The sequence below is a fragment of the Nycticebus coucang genome, chromosome 14 (assembly GCF_027406575.1).
Source record: "Nycticebus coucang isolate mNycCou1 chromosome 14, mNycCou1.pri, whole genome shotgun sequence".
NCBI lineage: Eukaryota > Metazoa > Chordata > Mammalia > Primates > Lorisidae > Nycticebus > Nycticebus coucang.
This window is the reverse complement of record NC_069793.1, coordinates 378,968-403,567: the sequence shown is the minus strand read 5'-3', so window position 1 is coordinate 403,567 and position 24,600 is coordinate 378,968. Positions and strand designations below refer to the sequence as shown.

At 47.3% G+C, this 24,600-nt stretch overlaps 1 long non-coding RNA gene across 1 annotated transcript; it reads left to right on the top strand.

The window, feature by feature from the left end:
• Positions 1 to 4,729: 4,729 nt before the first annotated feature.
• Positions 4,730 to 7,664, top strand: LOC128565195 (uncharacterized). The gene is made up of 3 exons (XR_008374224.1): positions 4,730 to 4,861; positions 6,345 to 6,472; positions 7,260 to 7,664. It is a non-coding gene; the product is annotated as an uncharacterized LOC128565195 (long non-coding RNA).
• The last annotated feature ends 16,936 nt before the right edge of the window (positions 7,665 to 24,600 follow it).

Here is a 24,600-nt window from a genome sequence, read left to right as displayed (position 1 = left end):
TGTGGTGCCAAGGCTGGTCTAGAATGCGTGGGCTCAAGGGATCCCTCTGCCTCTGCCTCTGGGGTAACTAAGGTTACAGGTATGTACCCCCACACCTGGGTCCTATGCACTTTTAAAACAGGTTTCAAAATATTTTATTTCCTATATTTTTTGGCATTTTATAACTTACAAATGTATATAGAGAAAGTGTGACAGCTGTCTAGCTGCTAAATCCAGCAATGTCAGCGTTTCTGCCTTTTTCCTTCAGATTAGAAAACTACAGGTGCAGGAGGCAGCTGCCACCCAGGTCTGTGGCTGTCTTCCTGGGGCCATCTTTACTGCTTTACTGGGTATCTGAGCCTTCATGTGCAACAGATGGCTTTACTGTTTACACTTTCAAACACATAGAAGTATTGTCATAGTATAACTGTTCTTTTTCAATTTCTTTCTTTTCACTGTCCAGCCTGTTTATCCTTTAAAAATAATTTTTTGGTTTTTTTGAGACAGAGCCTCAAGCTGTTGTATCCTTTAAAAATAATTGTTTGGTTTTTTTTTTGAGACAGAGCCTGAAGCTGTTGCCCTGGGTATAGTGCTGTAACATCACAGCTCACAGCAACCTCCAACTCCTGGGCTTAAGTGATTCTCTTGCCTCAGCCTCCCAAGTAGCTGAGACTACAGGTGCTCACCACAACACCTGGCTATTTTTTTTTTTTGGTTGTAGTTATCATTGTTTGGCAAGCCCAGGCTGGATTCAAACCTGCCAGCTCTGGTGTATGTGGCTGGTGCCTTAGCTGCTTAAGCTACAGGCACCGAGAGAATTTTTTTTAAAAATGAGCCAGGCTGGGTGCCAGACACTCCCACATTGCATGGGAAAGTGTTATAAAATGCAAATGTAATCCTAGCACTTTAGGAGGCCGAGGAAGGTGGATTGCCTGAGCTTACAGGTTTGAGGCCAGCCTAAGCCAAAGCGAGACTTTATCTCTAAAAATAGCCAGGTGTCGTAGTGAGCACCTGTAGTTCAAGCTACTTGGGAGGCTGAGGTAAGAGGGTCACTTGAGCTCAAGAGTTTGAGGTTGCTGTGAGTTATGATGCCACAGCACTCTACCCAGGGCAGCAGAGTGTCTTAAAAAAAATAAAACAGGGCGGCGCCTGTGGCTCAGTGAGTGGGGCGCCGGCCCCATATGCCGAGGGTGGCGGGTTCAGGCCCGGCCCCGGCCAAACTGCAACCAAAAAATAGCTGGGCGTTGTGGCAGGTGCCTGTAGTCCCAGCTACTCGGGAGGCTGAGGCAAGAGAATCGTTTAAGCCCAGGAGTTGGAGGTTGCTGTGAGCTGTGTGAGGCCACGGCACTCTACCCCGAGGGCCATAAAGTGAGACTCTGTCTCTACAAAAAAAAATAAAATAAAAAAATAAAAAATAAAACAAAACAAAACCCCCCAAACAAGACAAGATCTTACTATGTTGCCCAGGCTAGTCTTCAAACTCCTGGCCTCAAGCAGTCCTCCCACCACGGCTTCCCAAGTAGCTGGGACGGCCGCTGGGCACTGCCATGCTGCCCAGCCTGTTTATCCTTTGGATGCAAATGAGCTAGGTATCCAGTTTACTTGTTCCATAGGTTTCTTTATTCAGCCCCTGATGGCATTATATAGCTGGCAATCATAGTACATGCAGCAATACAGCAATGAAAATCCTAGTAGACACTTCCACATCACACAGGAGAGTGTTATAAAATGCAAAATCTCAGACTTCACCCCAGGCCTGCTGAGTCCAGAATCTGTGTTGTTTTTTTTTTTGTTTTGTTTGTTTGTTTTTGTAGAGACAGAGTCTCACTTTATGGCCCTCGGTAGAGTGCTGTGGCCTCACACAGCTCACAGCAACCTCCAACTCCTGGGCTTAAGCGATTCTCTTGCCTCAGCCTCCCGAGTAGCTAGGACTACAGGTGCCCACCACAACGCCCGGCTATTTTTTGGTTGCAGTTCAGCCGGGGCCGGGCTTGAACCCGCCACCCTCAGTATATGGGGCCGGCGCCTTACCAACTGAGCCACAGGTGCCGCCCCAGAATCTGTGTTTTAAGAAGTCCAGAAAGAGCGGCGCCTGTGGTTCAATGGGTAGGGCACTGGCCCCCTATACCGAGGGTGGTGGGTTCAAACCCAGCCCCAGACAAACCCTGCAACAACAACAAAAAAAAAAATAGCCAGGCATTGTGGCAGGTGCCTGTAGTCACAGCTACTCGGGAGGCTGAGGCAAGAGAATCGCTTGAGCCTAAGAGTTTGAGGTTGCTGTGAGCTATGATGCCACAGCACTCTACCAAGGGTGACAAAGTGAAACTCTGTCTCAAAAAAAGAAAAGAAGGGGCGGCACCTGTGGGTCAGTGAGTAGGGCGCCAGCCCCATATGCCAAGGGTGGCGGGTTCAAACCCAGCCCCGGCCAAACTGCAACAAAAAAAAAAGAGAGAGAGAGTTATCAGTTTAACCATCTTTTTAATTTTAATTTTTTTTTTTTTGTACAGACAGAGTTTCACTTCATTGCCCTCAGTAGAGTGCTTTGGCATCATACAGCTCACAGCAACCTCCAACTCCTGGGCCTAGGCAATTCTCCTGCCTCAGCCTCCCGAGTAGCTGGGACCACAGGCACCCGCCACAACGCCCGGCTATTTTTTGTTGCAGTTTGAACCTGCCACCCTTGGTATATGGGGCCAGCTCCCTAACCACTGAGCCAAAGGTGCCACCCTCAGTTTAACCTTTTTTTTTTTTTTTTTGAGACAGAGCCTCAAGCTGTCGCCTGGGTAGAGTGCCGTAGCATCACAGGCTCACAGCAACTTCCAACTCCTGGGCGCAAGTGATTCTCCTGCCTCTGCGTCCCAAGTAGCCACAGGCGCCTGCCACAACACTCGGCTATTTTTTGGTTCCAGCCGTCATTGTTGTTTGGCGAGCTTGGGCTGGACTCGAACCCACCAGCTCAGGTGTATATGGCTGGCGCCTTAGCCGCTTGAGCTACAGGCACCAAGCCCAGTTTAACCATTTTTAGGCGTTCATTTCTGTGGCACTAAGCACATTCAGTGCCATGCAGCCATCACCACCCTCCGTCTCCAGAACTTTTTCATCTTCTCAAATGGAAGCTCTGTCCCCCTCCCAGCCCCTGTCACCCACCATTCCACTTCTGTCTCTAGGAATCTGATGACTCTGGGGACTCATGGGATCCACTTACATGAATCATAGAGTATTTGTCCTTTTGTGTCTGGCTTATTTCACTGAGCCTGACATCCTTAAGGTTTGCCCATGTTGTAACATGCCAGAATTTCCTTACCTTTCAAGGCTCAATAATGTTCCATGTTGTGGACGGATCACACTGGTTCATCCATCAATGGATGCTTGGGTTGTTTCCGTTTTTTAACTATTGGGAATAATGCTGTGATGAACATTGGTGCATACATATCTGAGTCTCTGCTTTCAATTCTTTTGGGTGTGTACGTAGGACTAGAACTGCTTGATCACAGGGCAACTGTACGTTTGATTTCTATGGAAACACCAAACTGTTTTCCTCAGTGGCTGGACCACTGTACCTTCCTACCAACAATGTATGGGGCTCCAGTTTTTTGACATACTTTCCAAAATTGATTTTGGAAGTGTCTAGTTCTATGAATTTTAACACACATGTATACCCATGTACCTCGATGTACCCAGGACACAGGACAGCTGCCTCATCTTAGAAGTCTCCACAGCCACACTTGCCCTCCACCGCCAGCCCAGCAGCCCATCAGTTCTATATCTCTGTGACGTAGCCATATGAGGACATCTTCAGAATGGAAGATGTCATTTCATCAGCTTTCAAGGCTGTGCCCAGGAGATTCACCCCGAGTGTCAACAGTGCACTCCATTTACTGCTGGGTGACATTTCATTACGTGAATAAAACACAAGTTTACCCATCACTTGTAGAAGGATTTTGATCCATTTTCAGTTTAGGGAGATTATTAATAAAGCCAGTATCCCAGCCTGAGCCAGAATGAGACCTCATCTCTAAAAAAAATAGCCAGGCGTTGTGGCAGGCGCCTGTAGTCCCAGCTACTTGGAAGGCTTAGGCAAGAGAATCACTTAAGCCTGAGAGTTTGAGGTTGCTGTGAACTGTAACGCCACGGCACTCTACTGAGGGCGGCACAGTGAGACACTGTCTCTAAAACAAACAAAAAAAAAAGGTCTTGTCACCCAGGCACATTTATTTATTTTTTTGAATGTCCTTCTTTATAACTTTCCCTGGAAAGGTCTGATATCACCTGTATTAGGTATATTTCTACTTACCTTACAATTTGTGTTGCTACAGTGACAGGCGCTTCCTAAAAAATCAGTTTCTGATTTGTTGTTATTTGTCTGCAGGCTGTTGGTTCTTCATCCTGGCAGATTGCCTACAGAATCCCTTGGGTTTTCCAGGGAGATGGTCCTATCATCTGTTTCTTTCTAACCCTTATCTGTCTCTTTTCCTTGTCACACTGTTGTCCAGGATCTCCATTATAAGATAAAATGCATGGTAGTGTGTGGCTCCTCAAAAGCAGCCAGAGGCAAATGCTAATGCAAGTGTTTTCTCAGGAAAGGTGCAGGGGGCAGGGGGCAAAGGCAAGGTGGCTCTTACCCAGCTGGCCACGGTCACCTCTAGTCACCTCCAGGGAGGCGCTGAAGGCACTGCATCTCAGAACACTCTCCGAGGAGGAGGGAGAGCATTTCAGCTGCAATCTCCTTCCAGTCTCCTTTCATAGGTCAAAGTTCACTTCAGGGGGAGTTAAGGTCCCTGCCCCTCTGGGCACCCCCTGGGAAGGCCAGTGAAGTTGGACCAGGTGCAGAAGCTTCCAGGGATCATGAGGTCAAACAAAGCCTGCCCTCCCTGGGCTGAGGGTGAGCAGGCAGGACCAAGCAGAGGTGTGGGGAGACCAGAGGGGACAGCAAACCAGACCCTAGAATTCCGAGGGAGTATTCTGTAGCATCCCAGGATGAACCAGGTGCTCCCCACGTGCCCCAAAGCTGTCATCCAGGCATCATGTCACATAGGCATGAAGGCTCACAGCCCCACACTCCCCTCACTGAGGTGTCAAATCCCAGATTCACACTAATACCCCTTTTCCTTAAAGCCATCAAATCAGCACCCATGGGACAATGGGCAGTGGAAGTGCCCAGGGAGGGCTTTGTTCTAAGCCTGTGGAGGCCAATACAGCTCCATCCTGGCTTCTGAGTGCCCCAGGAATGTGTCCAGAACTCCATTTTATCCACTCGCAGTTACCATAACCCTGCCCTAGGCACCTTCACAGAGGCACCTGGACCCTCCTGCTGCTCCTTCTCTGTGGCATCTAAGCACTGGGGCTGGTGGCCGAGGGACTGCAATATTACTGTAAGACATGGCTTCTGTTCATAAGTCCCTCTTAAATGTTTCTTTTTTTCTAAAACTTTTTTGTTTTTCTGAAAACGGTCTCTGTTACCTGGGCTGGAGTCCAGTGGAGTCATCCTAGCTCACAGCAACCTCAAACTCCTGGGCTCAAGAGAGCCTCTTGCCTCAGCCTCCCCAGTAGCTCGGAGTAACCTGCTACAACGCCTGGCTAGTTTTTCCATTTTTAGTAGAGATGGGGGTCTCTCTTTTGCTCAGGCTGGTCTTGAACTCCTGAGGTCAGGCAGTCTTCCATCTCAGCATCCTAGACAGCTGGGATTATAGGTGTGAGACAGTGCGCCCAGCCATACTTATTTTTTTTTTTTGAGACAGAGCCTCATTATGTTCCCCAGGCTGGAGTGCCATGGCATGATCATAGGTCCCAGCAGCTTCAAACTCCTAGACTCCGGCAATGCCCCTGCCTTAGCCTCCGGAGAAGCTGGTTTATTTTTATTTCTGTACGGATAGGTCTCACTATGTTGCCCAGGCTGGTCTTGAACTCCTGGCCTGCGAGGCTCAAATGCCACGCCCACCAGGGGTGGTGGGCCCCTTTGGAGAGCATAAGTCATTCCTGTTCTTGGCTGTATCTGGTGTTGCAGACTTTGGGGATCTGCCTTCACCTAGGGCATCTGTAAGCCTCAAACCAATCCAGCCTCCTGCACGAGGCCTCTGGCATCGATAAGGAAGGTGGACTCCTTCACTTTACAGACGCAGACCATGCAGATGACCTGCCCTTCTTGGGTAAGGGGCCTGCCCTCCGGCAGGAACAGCTCTCCCATGACAGTCACCCACCCACTGGGTCTTGCCATATTGCAGTCCTGCACATGAGTCCAGACACAAGGCTGCAGAGCACACAGAGCTGTGTGGGAGCCACCCAGCTGGGGCCACCATGCGTGCGTAGGAGAATGACTCTGATGTTCCCTTGGCACCCAGACTTCTGCCCTTACTCTGTTGATCCAGGTCAACATCCACATAGCCTGACCACCGTGGGACCCGGCCAGCCACATGATTGTCGGCAGCCTTGATCTTCCCCAGCACTGACTGAGGTTGTTGCCAGAAACACCAGGAGCAAACATGTCACAGAGCAGGTGGATGCTGGCCCCACTCAGATAAGCCTGCCCCATGCACCTGGGTGGGACGCCCCTTCTCTCACGATCTATGCAAGTTCCCTGCGCATGCTGTGGGCAGACACCTGGCAGCTGGGTTTCTTCGTGGGAGTCTGACCCGCCCCACTTCTGGAGAGCTTGAGACTGTCCTCAGTGGGCACGCCCTGTCACAGCTCCTGGGGTGACTCCAGTAGTGGGTTTGGCAAGATAGACAGCGTCTCAGCCCTCTGCACGGGGGGCTATCAGCACGGAGCACAGCTGCGCTTTCTCCATGGGGTTGGGGGGCTCTCCAAGTCCCCTGTCCTGTACGAGAGTGAACAGCAGCCTGGCTCCGCTTGGCCAGCTTGTCCTGGCCCAAACTCCCATCACTCAGCCTCTAACCACAAACTGAACTCACCCCTGTGACCATGTGTGGAGCGCCCACTGCAAGGCAGCATTCACTGGTGAGCTTAAGCTTACCTTGTTCCCTCTGATTCTGTTTTTGTGCTGAGGTGGTGAGTTTGTTTTGATTCATGAATGGGTGTTAAGTTTTATGAAATACCTTTCCTACATTTAGTGAGACAATTGTGTTTTTCCTCTTTTATTCTAAGAATGTGGTGAATTGCATTGATTGGACTTTTTCAGTCCTTTCTGATCATGATATGTTGCTGATATTTTGTTACATTTTTGCATTTGTGCATGAGATATTTTTGGCATACAGGTTTTCTTTCCTGCTATGCCTTTGTCTGATTTTTTTTGTTTGCTTTCTTTTGTCTTGTTTTTGAGACAGGGGTCTCACTCCGTTGCCCAGGAGCACCATGGGATCATCACAGCTCACTGCAGCCTCAAACTCCTGGTCTCAGCCTCCGGAGTAGCTGGAACTATAGGTACCCATGACCATGCCCAAATCATTTTTTTGTGTATTTTGTAGAGATGGGGTCTCTCTATGTTGCCCAGCCTGATCTGGAACTCCTGACCTCAAGCGACCTTCCCACTTGGGCCTCCCTGGTTGCTCGGACCACAGGCATGTGCCTCTGTGCCTGGCCTCATCTATACTTCTAACTGTTCCTTTGACTAATTTTGCTGATACTGAATCACCCTTTCGTGCCTGGAATGAACCCAACCTGGCTACGGTGTATTTTTATGTGGATACACTGGTTGATTCCATTGATTAATATTTAGAAATTTTTTTTTTTTTTTTTTTTTTGTAGAGACAGAGTCTCACTTTATGGCCCTCGGTAGAGTGCTGTGGCCTCACACAGCTCACAGAAACCTCCAACTCCTGGGCTTAAGCGATTCTCTTGCCTCAGCCTCCCGAGTAGCTGGGACTACAGGCACCCGCCACAACGCCCAGCTATTTTTTGGTTGCAGTTTGGCCGGGGCCGGGTTTGAACCCGGCACCCTCGGTATATGGGGCCGGTGCCTTCCCAACTGAGCCACAGGCGCCGCCCAATATTTAGAAATTTTTGCATCTCTTTTCTGAGTTAAATTTGGAGGGATTCTTGGATAATGGTGTTGTAGCTTAAATACACATCCCTCTCCTCTCCACTAACTCTGACTTCAGCCCAGTCCAGCCTCTGCTCTCTAACTCCTAACTCTGGGTTTGATGAGAAGTTGGCAGCGGGAGCCCCTGGTCTACGGAAGGATTAGACCACAGAGAGCCACGGGACAGAGTGGGATTCAGCACCTGTCCTCACATCCTGTGTTTATCAAACCCCAGAGCGCGTGACACCGAGAGTGAGCTGAACGTGTGCTGTGGGCTTCAGGTGGCCGACAGTAACAAAGGGTCCACTCTGGTGGGGATGTGGGCAGTAGTGGCGCTGGGGCTGTGCGTGTGTTGGGGAGAAGATGATGTGGGAACTGTTAGTACTTTCTGCTTTTGCTGTGAAAAATAAAGCCTATTAAAGCACCGTTGTGGACGAAATGAAGGAGAGATGGTGACTGCGAAGACCCAAATTAGTGGTCTGAAGGATGGAGTGGAAGACCTCAATTCACAGAGAAGAATCCATTCACATGGATTCCACAACCCTGATGACATGAGAGCACAAAGCTGGGGACAGACTCAGAGTGCAGCATGCCGGTGGACAGGGGCCACTTGGAGGCAAGAGATAGATGGGCAGAGGGAGAACTGATCCTGTGAAGAAAATGTCCTAAAGCTAAAGGAAGAGCAGCATCTGCCTGTTGCGAGTGTGGCCTAAGTTTCAGGTGGAATTGATGGAGAACACCGGCTCCTGTGAGCTTCCAGGCAGAAGGGACAGGAATACGTCTCATGGGGAAGACGCCGCACAGCAGCCATGGTGCAGAGCAGAGTCTTCCCGAGGGGACAGAACTCTGCTGTGGAGAGAGAAACTCCCTGAACACGCAGGGACATGCAGGTCATGACAGGGAAGTGATGAGACAAAGGTGGAAAAAGAAATCCCAACGAAGCTAGTGATGGTGGGTCCAGAGTTACAGGCACCAATGAGCTGGAGGGGGAGTAGTGCTGAAAGGCACATTCTGCAAAAGCTGTGACAGGCATCAGGCTGTGTGCACCAAGGGCTACGGCACCTACATTGATATGTAAGAATGACAAAAGAGGGTGGCGCCTGTGGCTCAGAGAGTAGGGCGCCGGCCCCATATGCCTAGGGTGGCGGGTTCAAACCCAGCCCCGGCCAAACTGCAACAAAAAAATAGCCGGGCGTTGTAGCGGGCACCTGTAGTCCCAGCTGCTCAGGAGCCTGAGGCAAGAGAATCGCGTAAGCCCAAGAGTTAGAAGTTGCTGTGAGCGGTGTGACGCCACGGCACTCTACCCAAGGGCGGTATAGTGAGACTCTGTCTCTACAAAAAAAAAGAATGACAATAGAAAAGAGTTTGGTGAAAACGGACTACAAGGGAGGCTCTAACATTTTTCTGAGTTGGGGATATTTTTAGAAAAAAAAAAAGTAAGGCTGGCAGACAGAGGAGGAGGAAGGGGAGCAGGAGGGGAGGAGGGTGGGAAATGTCTGTGGAAAACAAGCATATTCTGGGGAGCCAGCACTGACTGCTCTCAGCTCCCAGCCACCTCTAGGAGATGACTGTGGGAACAGTGACAGTAGTCACGGAAACATCTTTGTACTGACAAAGCTACTTTAATGTCTGCCAAAATATTCAAGTTCACCAAAGTGAGGGCCCGCTGGACACTACTGAGAGACACTACTGAGACACCCGTTTGGACTTCTTCATAATAATGTATGACCCTTCACCTTTGATCCTCTGACCTGCATTACCTTGGTAACCATTTCATTTTTAAATTTAATTTCATTTTTAATTTTGATACACAGATGTAACATTTCATCTTTCAACTCTCAAAGTATAACACGCAGATTTCCTCAAATAGAGATAACACTCTGAGTGATAAATTTGAAAAAAAAAAGAAAAAAAGACTACAAAAGGAATCAAATAATATGATTGACAAGCCCAAATCTTCATTTTGGAAACTGGCCCCAGAACTAGGCAATGCCGTCCGTCCTTACCATGTTCTCCCTCCCTGCCTCTAGAACAGTGGTTCTCAACCTTCCTGATGCCGTGGCCCTTTAATACAGTTCCTGTGGGTCGTAACCCACAGGTTGAGAACTGCTGCTCTAGAACCTTCCATCGCTGTTTCTCTTATGTGCTGACTGGTGTGCCAGCCACCCCCACCCCAATTTCCTAAAAATTTTGGCTTCTGCTTGTCACTACTCTCTCCAACACAATTTCTGGGCTGATTCCTTGTGGTTTTTCCACAGAAGTGATCCTTCCACACCCCTCAATTCTCCCATCCTGACCTCAGCCCCGGACTCCTGATTCCCAGGGTCTGCTCCTTGCTGGGAAGACTCATGGACTATGCAGCCCACCTGGGCCGTTCCTTGTTTCTTTAGTGTGTTCACAGAGCTGCGTGGCCATCACCAAGACACCTTGAAAGGGAAACCTTGTTTTCTCACCCACTCTCTGCATGCAGTACCTGCTCCAGGTGGCCTTGGGCCCAACTATTCTCTCTCTTTCTTACTTGTAGTTCTCAAAAATATTTTAGAACAGCCGGGTGCAGTGGCTCACACCTGTAATCCTAGCACTCCGGGAGGCCAAGGCAGGTGGATTGCTTGAGCTCAGGAGTTGGGAGACCAGCCTGAGCAAGAGTTAGACCTGGTCTCTAAAACTAGCCAGGGGTTGTGGCAGCCACCTGTATTCCTAGCTACTCTGCAGGCTGAAGCAGGAGGATCCCTTGAGCCCAGAAGTTTGAGGTTGCTGTGAACTATAATGCCATGGCACTCTACCGAATGCGACAAAGTGAGACTGTCTCAAAAAATAAAAAATAATAATAAATAAGACTATCTTAGAATGAGCTGAACAGACATTACTCACAAGAAGACGTATAAATGGCCAAGAGGTATATGAAAAAATGCTCAACCTCAGTAATCATGAGGGACATGCAAATCAAACCACAATGAGATATCATCTCATCCAGTTGGAATGGCTATTAAAAAGATAAAAAATAATAATGACAGATGCTGGAGAGGGGAGGGTGTGCAGAAAGGGGAATGCTTGTGCATTGCTGGTGGGAACGCAAATTAGTACAGCCATTTATGGAGGTTCCTCAAAAAACTAAATACAAAACTACCATATGACCCCAAACCTCACTTCTTTGCGTTTATCCAAAAGAAAGGACATCAGCACGCTGAAGGGACACCTGCACCCCGTGTTACTGCAGCACCAGTCACAGCAGCCAAATATGGGAGTGACCGACGTATCCACCAACAGGGCAACCAAGCCATGGTGCAGACACACCCCATTTGACCAGAAAAAGAGCAAAGTTCTGTCATGTAAGGCATATGGATGAGCTTGGAGGAGATTATATTAAGTGAAATAAGCCAGGCACAGAAAGTGAACACCACATTCTCATTAATATGTGGAAGCTGCCGGGCACAGTGGCTCCCACCTGCAATCCCAGCACTCTGGGAGGTCAAGGCAGGAGAATCCTTTGAGCTCAGGAGTTTGAGACCGGCTGGAGCAAGAGCCAGACCCCATCTCCACTAAAAATAAAAAAGTGACCCGTGTTGTGGTGGTCACCTGTAGTCCCAGCTACTCTGGAGGCTGAGACAGGAGGATCACTTAAGCCCAAGAGTTTGAGGTTGCTGTGAGTTGTGACACCACGACATTCTACTGAGGGCGACAAAGTGAGATTCTGTCTCAAAAAAAAACAAAAATCGCACTGTACCCCACAAATAAATACAACTATTATGTGTCAATTTAAAATAATAAAAAAGAAAAAAAGGGCTCAGCGCCTGTAGCACAGTGGTTATGGCTCCGCTCACATGCACCATGGCTGGCGGGTTTGAACGTGGCCCAGGCCAGCTAAACAACAATAACGACTACACCAAGAACAAAAAAAATAGCTGGGCATTGTGGTAGGTACCTGTTGTCCCAGCTACTTGGGAGGCTAAAACAAGAGAATCATGTAAGCCCAAGAGTTTGAGGTTACTGTGAGCTGTGACACCACAGCACTCTACTGAGGGCACAACATAGTGAGATTCAGTCTCAAAAAAAGAGAGAATAGGGCCAGGCTTGGTGGCTCACGCCTGTAATCCTAGCACTTGGGAGGCCAAGGTGGGTGGATTGCCTGAGCTTGCAGGTTCAAGACCAGCCTGAGCCAGAGTGAGACTCCCCGTCTCTAAAAATAACCAGGTGTTGTGGCAGGCTCCTGTAGTTCCAGCTACTTGGTAGATTGAGGCAAGAGAATCGCTTAAGCCCAAGAGCTTGAGGTTGCTGTGAGCTGTGATACCACTGCACTCTAGCGACATAGTGAGACTGTCTCAAAAAAAAAAAAAAGTAAAAAGAACGAACGAAAAAGAGAATAGCTGTAGAATATGCTGAGGCACCATATGAGGTGCGTGGCCATCATCATCACCAAGATGCCTTGAAAGGGAAGGTTTTTGAGGAACCTCCATAAATGGCTGTACTAATTTGCATTCCCACTAGGGCTGCAGAAAAGCCTGGCTTTTCCATTCTCCAGAAACAGGATGATCCAGGCCTCTTTCCAGGGCCCTTGCGTGGGGCAGGTATGAATGAGACTCATTCTGTCCCAGGCAGCTTTCCCAGATGTGGGGGCAACTTGCAGTGGACCCTAGGCCTGTTGTCTCCATCCCCAGACCTGTTAGGAGGCTGGCACAGACGTCTACCTGCCCTACCCTGAAAGCAGGAGGTGGGCAGTGGGGGGGGGGGGGGAGGGCAGAAAAGCACCCTTGTCCCTGTTCACAGCTGCCCACCTGAGCGCCACCTGCCACCCTCCCCTCCTGCTTCATAGAAGAATTGTTTCCCATGAAACCAGTCCCTGGTGCCAAAAAGCTTGGGGACCACTGTGCTCAGTGCCTTTTCTCCGGGCTGCCTGCCTGTAACTGGCTCACTCCCAGTGACTTACGTGTGGGCATGGCCTGTTCTGGGGTCAGAGCCACACCTGCTTCACAGGCCAAGGGTTCCCTCGGTCTCTGTAGATTGTATTTTCTTTCTTTTTTGTTTTTTGTGGTTTTGCCTTGGGCTGGGCTTGAACCCACCACCTCCGGTATATGGGGCCAGTGCACTACTCCTTGAGCCACAGGCACAGCCCCAGATTGTATTTTGTTACTCTGGAATTTTCCTGTATGTGAGATTATGTAGCACGTGGCCTTTTGCGGCTGCTCCTCTCTCTAAGCATGGCGTTCTGTGTCATAATGTTCAGTGGTAGCCTGAGTCAGCACTTCACCCTTCTGTGTTGCTCATGAACAGTGTTCCCTGGTGACTAGACTTGATGTGTACAAATTTTTTTTTTTGTAGAGACAGAGTCTCACTTTATGGCCCTCAGCAGAGTGCCCTGGCATCACACAGCTCACAGCAACCTCCAACTCCTGGGCTTTAGCGATTCTCTTGCCTCAGCCTCCCGAGTAGCTGGGACTACAGGCGCCCGCCACAATGCCCAGCTATTTTTTTTTTTTTGGTTGCAGTTCAGCCGGGGCCGGGTTTGAACCCGCCACCCTCGGTATATGCGGCCGGCGCCTTACCAACTGAGCCACAGGTGCCGCCCTAGACTTGATGTGTACAAATTTTTTATTTTGATGAAGTCCAATGTATCTCTTTTTGTCTTTTGTTGCTGGTACTTTTGGTGTCAAATCTATGAATCCATGCCAAATCCAAGGTCATGGAGGTTTACCTCTGTTCTAAAGGTTTTATAATTTTGACTTTTTTGAGATGGTCTCACTCTGTTTCCCTGGGTAGAGTGCTGTGGTGTCATAGCTCACCACAACCTCAAATTCTTGGACTTGAGCAATCCTCTTGTCCTTATGAGAAGAGATACCAGGAACCCTCCTGGCTCTCCTCCACCCACACACCGAGGAAAGGCCCTATGAACACACACTGAGAACTCCCGAGGAGCTGGGAGTACAGACACCTGCCACGATGCCCGGTTTTTCTATTTTTAGCAGAGACAGGGTCTCACTCTTGTTCAGGCTGGTCTTGAACTCCTGAGCTCAAGGGATCCTCCTGCCTTGGCCTCACAGAGTGCTGGGATTACAGGCAGCAAAGACCTCGCCCAGGCAGTTTTGACCCTTAAGTTTAGGCTATTGATCCATATTGAATTAATTATGATGTATGGGGTATGGTGTAAAGCAGGGCTCCAACTCCTTCCTCAGAGTGAGGGTGTCCAGTTCACCGGCACCCTTTGCTGGAGTGACTATTCTTTCTCTATTGAATGATGCTGGAACCCTTGTTTAAATCAACTGGTCACACAACTGAGGGTCTATTTCTGGCTCTGTGTTCTGTCCCACTGGCTTTCATGTCTTCCCTAGGCAGTCACCACACTGCCTTAATTACTCCTTTGTAGTGAGTTTTAAAATTGGCAAGTGTGAGCCCCCCAACTTTGCCCTTCTTTTCAACGTCATCTTGGCTGTTCCACATCCCTTGGGACACAGCACAAACCAGAATGAGCTGGTCTGTTCCCCAGAGAAGCCAGCTGCTCCTCTCAGAGGCTGCACAGAGCCCGCAGATCAGCCTAGGGAGTGTTGCACCTAACAGGGCCAAGTCCTCTGCGGCCTGAACATTTTATCAGCTTCTCCATTTGCCATAACAAAGTACCACAGATTTGGTACCTTAAACAACATTTATTTTTTCACAGTTCTGGGGGCTAAAGCCAAGACTAAGGTGCCAGAGATTGAGTTTCTGGAGAGGGCTCTGCCTGTGACCGGCAGGTGGCAGCCTGCACGCTGTGTTCATGGGCCTTTCGGGCCTTTCCTCCCTGTGTGCACAGGGGAGAGCGAGGAGGGCCCTGGTGCCTTTCGTCATATGGACACTAATCCTATCAGCTGAGAGCCTAACCTTATGATCTTACTTAACAGTAATCTCTTCCTAGGAGGCCCCATCTCTTAATATAGCCTCAGTGGGGGTTAGCAATTCAACATATAAATTGGGGGCTGGGGGGAATATAAACAGTTCCTACTAAATATGGAATGTTTCTTAATTTATTTAGATCTTTTTAAATATCTTTCAACAGTATTTTGTCTTTTTAAGAGTAATAGTTTTGCACTTCTCTTGTTTATTCTCAAGTATTTTACTCTTTTGAAACTATTGAACGGAAAATTGGTTTCTTAATTTTATTTTCAGATAGTTTTTTGCAAGTGAACAGAAACGCAATTGATTTTTGTATACTGATCTCATATTCTCAAAACTTGCTGGATTCATATATTAGCTCTGATATCTATAAAACATTAATAACTCTTACAAATTGACAAGTAAAGGGCGGCGCCTGTGGCTCAGTCGGTAAGGCGCCGGCCCCATATACCGAGGGTGGCGGGTTCAAACCTGGCCCTGGCTGAACTGCAACCAAAAAATAGCTGGGCATTGTGGCGGGCGCCTGTAGTCCCAGCTACTCAGGAGGCTGAGGCAAGAGAATCTCTTAAACCCAGGAGTTAGAGGTTGCTGTGAGCTGTGTGACGCCACGGCACTCTACCGAGGGCCATAAAGTGAGACTCTGTCTTTACAAAAAAAAAAAAAAAAAAATTGACAAGTAAAGACAAACAAATAGGTCAAAATACAGGCAATCACTGAGAAAAAAATGGAATTATGGGCCAGATGTGGTGGCTCATGCCTGTAATCCCAGCACTTTGGGAGCTATGATGCCTCGGTACTCTACCAAGGGTGACAAAATGAGACTGTCTCAAAAAAAGAAAAAATGGAAATATGCAATAAAGAATATGAAAAGTCGGGCGGGGCCTGTGGCTCAAAGGAGTAGGGCACCGGCCCCACATACCGGAGATGGCAGGTTCAAACCCAGCCCTACCCAAAACCTGCAAAAAAAAAAAAAGAATATGAAAAGTCTCCAGTGTTAACAAAAAAAAAATATGAAAAGTAGATCAAATTTCCTGGTAGTTGGCTAAGTTCAAATTAAAGTAATAATGAGATATTTCATATCCACCAGACTGGCAAAAGTTAACAAGAATGTTAACATCTATTGCTGGCAAAAATGGGAGAAAAGTGTACTTTTTTTTTTTTACATTTCAATTTTTTTCTTTAAAAGGAGTGAGTTGTGTACAGGGGGGTTAAATGCTTTATAGATAAGAAAAAAACTGCAAAGGCGGCGCCTGTGGCTCAAGGAGTAAGGTGCTGGTCCCACATGAAAAAAAAAAAAAAAAGAAAAAAACTGCACTAGAACCAACTTATTCATCATCTCTACCATCATCATCATCTTCCTCCCCATCCTCTTCATCTTCTTCATCTCCCTCCTCCTCCTTCTTTTTCTTGCTTTTTTCAGCCTTGACGACTCCCTTTTTTGCTGCATCAGGCTTTACTTTATCTCATTATGCAGCAATATCCTTTTTATATTTTCCTCCAGCTTTGCAGCCTTCTTTTCATAAGGCTGCTTGTCATCCACAGCCGTGTTATTCCACATCTCTCCCAGCTTCTTTGCAACCTCACCAATGGATAGGCCGGGATGTTCTCCTTTGATTTTTGGGTGATATTCAGAACAGAACAACAAAAAGGCCGAAGGAGGCCTTTTGGGTGCATTGGGATCCTTGAACTTCTTTTTTGTTTCCCCTTTAGGAAGGATATAGGTTTTCATTTCTCTTTCATAATAGGCCTTGTCCGCCTTTGTTGTGTCTTCAAATTTTCCTTTCTCTTTAGCAGACATGGTCTTCCGCCTCTCTGAGCACTTCTTAGAAAACTCTGAGAAGTTGACTGAAGCATCTGGGTGCTTCTTCTTGTGCTCGTCCTGACAAGTTTGCACAAAGAATACATATGATGACATTTTGCCTCTCGGCTTCTTAGGATCTCCTTTGCCCATGTTTAGTTATTTTTCCTCAGCGAGGCACAGAGTCGCCCAATGCCCGTCCAGCTCTCACTTGCCCCGGCGCTGTCTCTACCCAGCTCACTGTACTGCCGTGTATTCTTTTCTTTTTTTTTTTTTGTAGAGACAGAGTCTCACTTTATTGCCTGGCATCACTCTGCTCACAGCAACTCCAAATCCTGGGCTTAGGCGATTCTCTTGCCTCAGCCTCCCGAGTAGCTGGGACTACAGGCGCCCACTACAATGCCTGGCTATGTTTTTTGTTGCAGTTCAGCTGGGGCTGGGTTTGAACCCACCATCCTTGGTATATGGGGCCAGCGCCCTACCCACTGAGCCACAGGCGCCACCCAACTGCCGTGTATTCTTAAACATTGTTCTCCAATGCAATTTTTTCACAGCTAAGAAGACAAATTATTATGCCAAAAATACCACCCCCAACGGCTGAGGGAAGTCTTAGTTTATTCCTCTATATTCTTAGCTATTAAAGCTAAAATTGGGGGATTGGACATGGTGGCTCATATCTGTAATCCTAGGACTCTGGGAGGCCAAAGGCAGGTGGATTGCTTGAGCTCATGAGTTTGAGACCAGCTTGAGCAAAAGCAAGACCCCCATCTCTACTAAAAAGAGAAAAACTGAGGTATGAGGATTGCTTGAGCCCAAGAATTTGAAGTTGCTGTGAGCTATGACTCCATAGCACTCTATTCAGGGCAACAGCTTGAGACTCTGTCTCAAAAAAAAAAAAAAAAAGAAAGAAAAGAAAAAAGCTAAAATTTGGAGATTTTTCCTTTCCCCCACCTGACAGCCAATCCATCACCAGGTTGAATCAACTGTCTCTTCAAAACATCAAGAACCCTTCTCCTCTCCCCCATGGCAGGAAGTCCAACTTGCCATGACTGCCTAAAGGGTTTCCTGTTTCTGGGGAAAAAACCCAAGCTCCATGACAGGCTTAGCTCGCCAGGCCCTGCAGGACCTGCCTGGATATCTGGGTGGCGTCACTGCAAAGCCGCTCACCCTCCATCCTGCAGGTGCCTCTGAGCTCTTCCATCAAAAAGTACATCCAGGCTGGGCTCAGTGGGCTCACACCTGTAATCCTAGCATTCTGGGAGGCTGAGGTGGGTGGATTGCTTGAGCTCATGAGTTAGAGACCAGCTTGAGCAAAAGCGAGACCCCCATCTCTACTAAAAAGAGAAAAACTGTAGCAAGAGGATCGCTCAAGCTCAAGAGCTGGAGGTTACTGTGAACTATAATGCCATGGCACTCTATTCAGGGCAACAGCTTGAGACTATTGTCTCAAAAAAAAAAAAAAAGAAAAGTCCATCTACTTCTTTCTGTGAAGGGCAGGAACCCCTGGAATGACTTTGCCCCAAGAAAGAGGCCTGTGCCTTAAAAAAAAAAAAAAAAAAATACTGGCTTGGCACCTGTAGCTTAGCAGGTAGGGCGTTAGCCACATACACCAGAGCTGGTGGGTTCAAACCCAACCCAGGTCTGCCAAAAAACAATTACAACTACAATAAAAAAATAGCCAGGCCTGGGCAGAACCTGTGGCTCAGTGAGTAGGGGGCCAGTCCCATATACCGAGGGTGGCAAGTTCAAACCTGGTCCAACTGCAACAACAACAAAAAAATTAGTCAGGCATATGGTGGGCGCCTGTAGTCCCAGCTACTTGGGAGGCTGAGGCAAGAGAATCACTTAAAGCCCATAACAAAACTGTCTTAGGGGTGGCGCCCGTGGCTCAGTGAGTGAGGCACCGGCCCCATATGCCAGAGGTGGTGGGTTCAGACCCAGCCCCGGCCAAAAACTGCAAAATAAATAAATAAAAATGATTTCTAAAAAAAAAAGAAACTGTCTTAAAAAATAAAAAAACTTTAAATTAAAATCAAATTAAAAAGAAATGTGGTCCACGTGTATCCAGGTGGGCTCTGCGGGGTTCGACCCACAGTTGCTGAAGAGTGCTACTCTTCCCCACGGGGAGTTTGCTGGGGGCTCACCAAAGCCAGCGGGGAGGCCAGTGGGGCCCACCTCTCTCCCACTGGGCAGCACCAAGGGCTGAGGCTGCCATGGCTGTCCAGCATCCTCAACAGCAGCAGAAGCAGCGCCCCTGATGCCCTTAGCTGCTACTCTGCTGTGGCCACCTCTGACCTGGAATGAGATGACAAGCCTTTGGGTGTTCCCCTAAGTGACATACCAGGTCCAGGCCCTGACCCTGGTGAAGGGCCTTGAAGCCCCTCCCCACAGGCTCTGCTGCACATGTGCCACCTCCTTCCTGCCTCCAAGAACCTAGAGCCTCTCTGTCCAGCCGAGCATCACCACACACCATAGCATCACCACCCCCATGACTTGCACCTGTGGCTGCTGGGTCCCAGCTCACACTCCCAGGAAGCTCTGCAATACCCTTGACCCATCTGACTCCCCACAACGTCCCACCCAGGAGCTTGGCCCTGTCTCTCCCTGCAATTCCTCTGCCATATCTGCACCACCCCCTTCCCCTAACTGGCCTCCACGGCAGTCTCAACCCCCACCACACTGCTCCTGTGACCAGAGTGGCCTGACTAACCCCCAATGTCCTCCTGCAGCCCTCTGACTGACAGAAATGATGGAAGCCAAAAGACAACGGAATGGCATCCTCAAAATGCTGACAGAAATAACCGCCAACCAACCTTTCCATGGCAGAAACACACACACAGAAATAACTGCTGATTTATAATTCTATACCCAGTAAAAACATCCTTCAAAAATAAAGGGAATACTCCACTGGCCAGGGAGAGTCCAGGCTTTGAATCCAGTCCCCCTGGGTTTTGATTCTGGTTCTATTCTTTATTAGTTGTATGACTCTGACATTAATTTAACATTGCCTTGCTATGCCTCAGTTGCCCATTTGTAAAATAGACACAACATTTCCTCCGGGAATATTTTGAAGTTGAAATGTGATGGTGTGTGATAAGCAGTCAAACATAGTGTCTGGTATAGTGAGTATATAGTACTTATTGGCTAATATTACAAGAGTTGATTTATCTATATTTTTTTCTAGAAGTCACCATTCTCATTATCTCAATGAATTGCTTTTTGATCAAAAAAATAAATAAATAAATAAAGGGAATACAAAGAAATTTTCAGGGAAAAACAAACTAGCAAAATTTGTCACCAGTAAATTCATTCCAAATGAAATACTAGAAATACTAGAAGGTATTCTCCAGGCAGGAGAAAAAAGACAGGCCTGATAGAAGTTTGAAGATGTCAGAACTGAAGAATAACAAAATTCTACATGAATACCAGCTGCATAAAATAAAACCCAGGATGCCATGGTGGAGATTAAAATAGACAAAGGCCAGGCCAAGTGGCTCATGCCTGTGGTGCCAGCACCTTGGGTGGCTGACACAGGAGGACTGCTCAAGGCCAGGCATTTAAGACCAAGCTGGAGAATGTGGCAAGGCCCCATCTCCAAAAATAGTAATAAATAAATAAATAAATAAATAAATAAGCCAGGTGTGGTGGCACATGCCTGTAACCCTACCTACTTGGGAGACTGAGGCAGGAGGATTCCATGAGCCCAGGATCACAGTGAGCTTTGATCTCAGCACTGCACTCCAGTACAACTGACAGATCGAGACTCTTCCTTTAAAAAAAATTTTTTTGAACTTAATATTGAAAGTAAATCACAAATCAATACTCGTAGGAAGTAGAAAGGGAATTTTAATTATCTTAATGTATATGTACAGACAGGAGAAAATCAAGTGATCTAAGCATCCATCTCAAGAACTGACATAAGAAGCAAAATCCCTAAAACTAGAAGGAAACATGAAATAAACAGCAGACACTAGTGAAATATTAAAGATACAACAGCCAGGCATGGGGGCTCCCATCTGTAATCCTAGCTCTCTGGGAAGCCGAGATGGGTAGACTGCTTGAGCTCATGAGTTTGAGACCAGCCTGAGCCAGAGCAAGACCTCGTCTCTAAAAATAGCCAGGTGTTGTGCTGGGCACCTATAGTCCCAGCTACTCAGGAGGCTGAGGCAAGAGAACTGCTCATCCCAAGAGTTTGAGGTTGCTGTGAGCTGTGACACCACAGCACTCTATCTGGGGTGACATAGTGAGATTCTCAAAAAAAAAAAAATTAATAGAAAAACAGTATTGGGTATGAAAAGCAGAAATCACTACAGATGCAACATAATTTTTTTAAAAACCAAGATATTATGAAAAACTTTATTCCAAACATTTTGAAAATATAGTGGAAATGGACAAATCTCTAAAAATACAACTTATAAAAACCATCACAGGAAGAAATAGAAAAATCTGAATAGTTCTAGAACTATTAAAGAAATAGAATCCAAGATATAAAACCTTCCCACAAAGAAAAAAAAGAAGTTGGTTCTACAAAACATTTAAGAAATAATGAATGCCAATATTATTATCTCTTCCAGAAAATGGGGAAACAACTCCCAACTCATTTTATGAGGTCACCACAACCTTGCTACCCAAACAAAAAAACTGAACATACAAGAACTCTATCACTCAGCAATTCCACTAGGTATACCCTCAGCCAGAAATGTCCACCACGTTTGGCAAAAACATGCACAAGAACGTCCACACAAAGCAACGTTTTTTATAATAGCCAAAAGCCAGAAATACCTAAATGTCCACTAGGATATAACAGGTAAATAAATACATCATGGTATACTGGAGAGACTGAACTGACTACTGCTACTCTCAGTGAAGTGGATGAGCATCGCATAATGTTGAGAAGAAATCAGACACAAAAGAAAATGCGCACTCATGATTTCTTTTAAAGTTCAAAACAGGCAAGGTAAAGTGGTTCACACCAGTGATTCCAGCACTCTGGGAGGCTGAGGTGGGAGGATCAGTTGGGCTCAGGAGTGTGAGACCAATCTGAGCAAGAGCAAGATCCCTTCTCTACTAAATGTGGAAAAACTAGCCAGCCATTGTGATGGGTACCTATAGTCCCAGCTACTTGGGAGGTTGAGGCAAGAGGATTTTTTTTTTTTTGAGACAGAGTCAGTCTCATTTTGTTGCCCTCCATAGGGTGCTATGGCATCATAGCTCACAACAACCTCTAACTCTTGAGCTTAAGTGATCCTCTTGCCTCAGCCTCCCGAGTAGCTGGGACTACAGGTGCCTGCCACAACGTCTGACTTTTTTTTTTTTTTTTTTTTAGAACAGCGTCTCACTCTTACTCATTCTGGTCTCAAACTCCTGAGCTCAGGCAATCCACCCACCACAGCCTCCGAGAGTGCTAGGATTACAGGTCTGAGCCACCATGCCTGGCCCCAGGAAGATCTCTTGAACCCAAGAATTTGAGGCTGCTGTGAACTATGACCCCACAGCACTCTATCTATAGTGACAAAGTGAGACTCTGTCTCAAAATAAATTAAGGTATTTTTAAGGATATGCTTTTTTTTTTGCAGTTTTTGGCCGGGGCTGGGTTTGAACCCGCCACCTCCAGCATATGGGGCCGGCGCCCTACTCCTTTGGGCCAATGGCGCCACCCATATACTTTTTTTTGGGGGGGGGTTGTTTTTTTTTTGGCCGGGGCAGGTTTGAATCCGCCATCTCTGGTATATGGGGCTGGCACCCTACTCCTCTGAGCCACAGGTGATACCCAATATACTTTTTTTTTTGAGACAGTCTTACTATGTCACCCTAGGTAGAGTACCGTGGCATCACAGCTCACAGCAACCTCAAACTCTTGGGCTTTAAGTAATTCTCTTGCCTAAGCCTCCCAAGTAGCTGGGACTACATGTGCCCACCACAATGCCCGACTATTTTTTGTTGTAGTTGTCATTGTTGTTTAGCTGGCCTGGGCTGGGTTTGAACCCACCAGCCTCCATGTATGTGGCTAGTGCTGTAACCACTGAGCTATGGGCTCTGAGCCTTATTTATTTATTTATTTATTTTTGAGACAGTCTCACTTGTCGCCCTTGGTAGAATGCTGAGGCATCACAGCTTACAGCAAGCTCAAACTCCTGGGCTTAAGCGATTCTCATGCTTCAGCCTCCCAAATAGCTGGGACTATAGCTGCCCATCACAACACCCGGCTATTTTTAGAGATGAGGTCTCACTCTGGCTCAGGCTGGTCTCAAACCTGTGAGCTCAGGCAATCCACTGTCTGGGCCTCCCAAGTGCTGGGATTACAAGCATGAGCCACCACGCCTAGCCCCTAGGATGAATTCTAAACCTCATATCCAGATTCTAAATCAAAATCATTTTGGTTTTACAGCATGTTTTTCTTTTTCTTTTTCTGACACAGTCTCACTTTATCACCCAGGTTATAGTGCTGTGGCATCATCCTTATAGTAACCTCAAACCCTTGGCTCAAGCAATCCTCCTACCTCAGGCTCCCGAGTAGCTGGGACTACAGGTGTCCACCACCATGCTTAGCTAATTTTTCCAGTTTTAGTGGAGACAGGGTCTTGCTTTTGCTTAGGCTGGTCTCAAACTCCTAGACTCATGTGATCCTCCTGCCTTGGCCTCCCAGAGGGAGTGCAGGCCTGAGTCTCAGCAACTGGCCCAACATTCTCTTTTTTTTTTTTTTGTAGAGACAGAGTCTCACTGCACCGCCCTTGGGTAGAGTGCAGTGGCGTCACACGGCTCACAGCAACCTCTAACTCTTGGGCTTATGCGATTCTCTTGCCCCAGCCTCCCGAGCAGCTGGGACTACAGGCACGCGCCACAACAACCGGCTATTTTTCTGTTGCAGTTTGGCCAGGGCTGGGTCCGAACCCACCACCCTCGGCATATGGGGCTGGCGCCCTACTCACTGAGCCACAGGCTCCGCCCCAACCTTCTCTTTTTAAAGACAATGGTAACAGAGGTTTCACAAGTTGCTAAAGTGCAAGTCTGGTATATAATCCCCTTGTTTCCAATTTCATATGCCAAAATGTTAATTCAGAGAATTGTGAGCTAGACAAAAATGTAACATTTGTTGAATAAGCATACAAAGCCTAAGTCACAAAGTTAATACGTTGAACTTGGCAATGTTTATTTGCATGATCAAACCTGTGCTCAGAAATGATTTTATTTTATTTTATTTTGAGAGCTCTTGCCCTCAGAAACTGATCTCTAACTCCAGGCTTCAAGGGATCCTCCCAAAGTACTGGGAATTACAAACTGGGGCCACCAATGCCAGCCTAGAAACTGCTCTTCAGTCACAATTCCAACAAGCCTTGACTTTTGGTGTGCATTAAATACAAAGAAACAGACAAAAACAGCAATGGCACCCCAGAAGAGGTGGGGGCCTTCCTCTCTGCTGTCCTCCTCCTCCCAGAAGCCAGCCTGGCACCGCATGGGATTGGCCCACCCCAACCCTGGGCTGACCCCAGTGCCGGCGGGAGACCCTCACAGACAGTTGCCTGAATTTATTTTATTTTATTTTTTATTCTTAATAGATATTTATTTTTAATTTAAAAGTAAATTTATTTCAAGTTAATGTGAAGGTACAACCAGGTCAAAATATTTGATTTTGTTAGGTAGAGGCCTTCTTGTTGGAATTGATTTTTAGAAAAGTTCATCAAAGGATACTGAAAAATAATACGAACAGGCCTGGTTCGGTGGCTCGCACCTGGGAGTCTGAGGCAGGAGAGATCGCTTGAGCCCAGGAGTTTGAGGTTGCTGTGAGCTATGTCGCCAGGACACTCTACCCAGGGCGACAGAGTGAGATTCTGTTTCAAAACAAACAAATATATGAGCACATTTTAATCAAAATTGCTAACGTAAACGTTTGACACCGAGATAAATGCGTCCCAGGGACGTAAGTTTTCGTGACACTGCCCAAACGAGGCTGCGCGGGGTGCCCCTTTCGGACCTCCAACCCGATTCG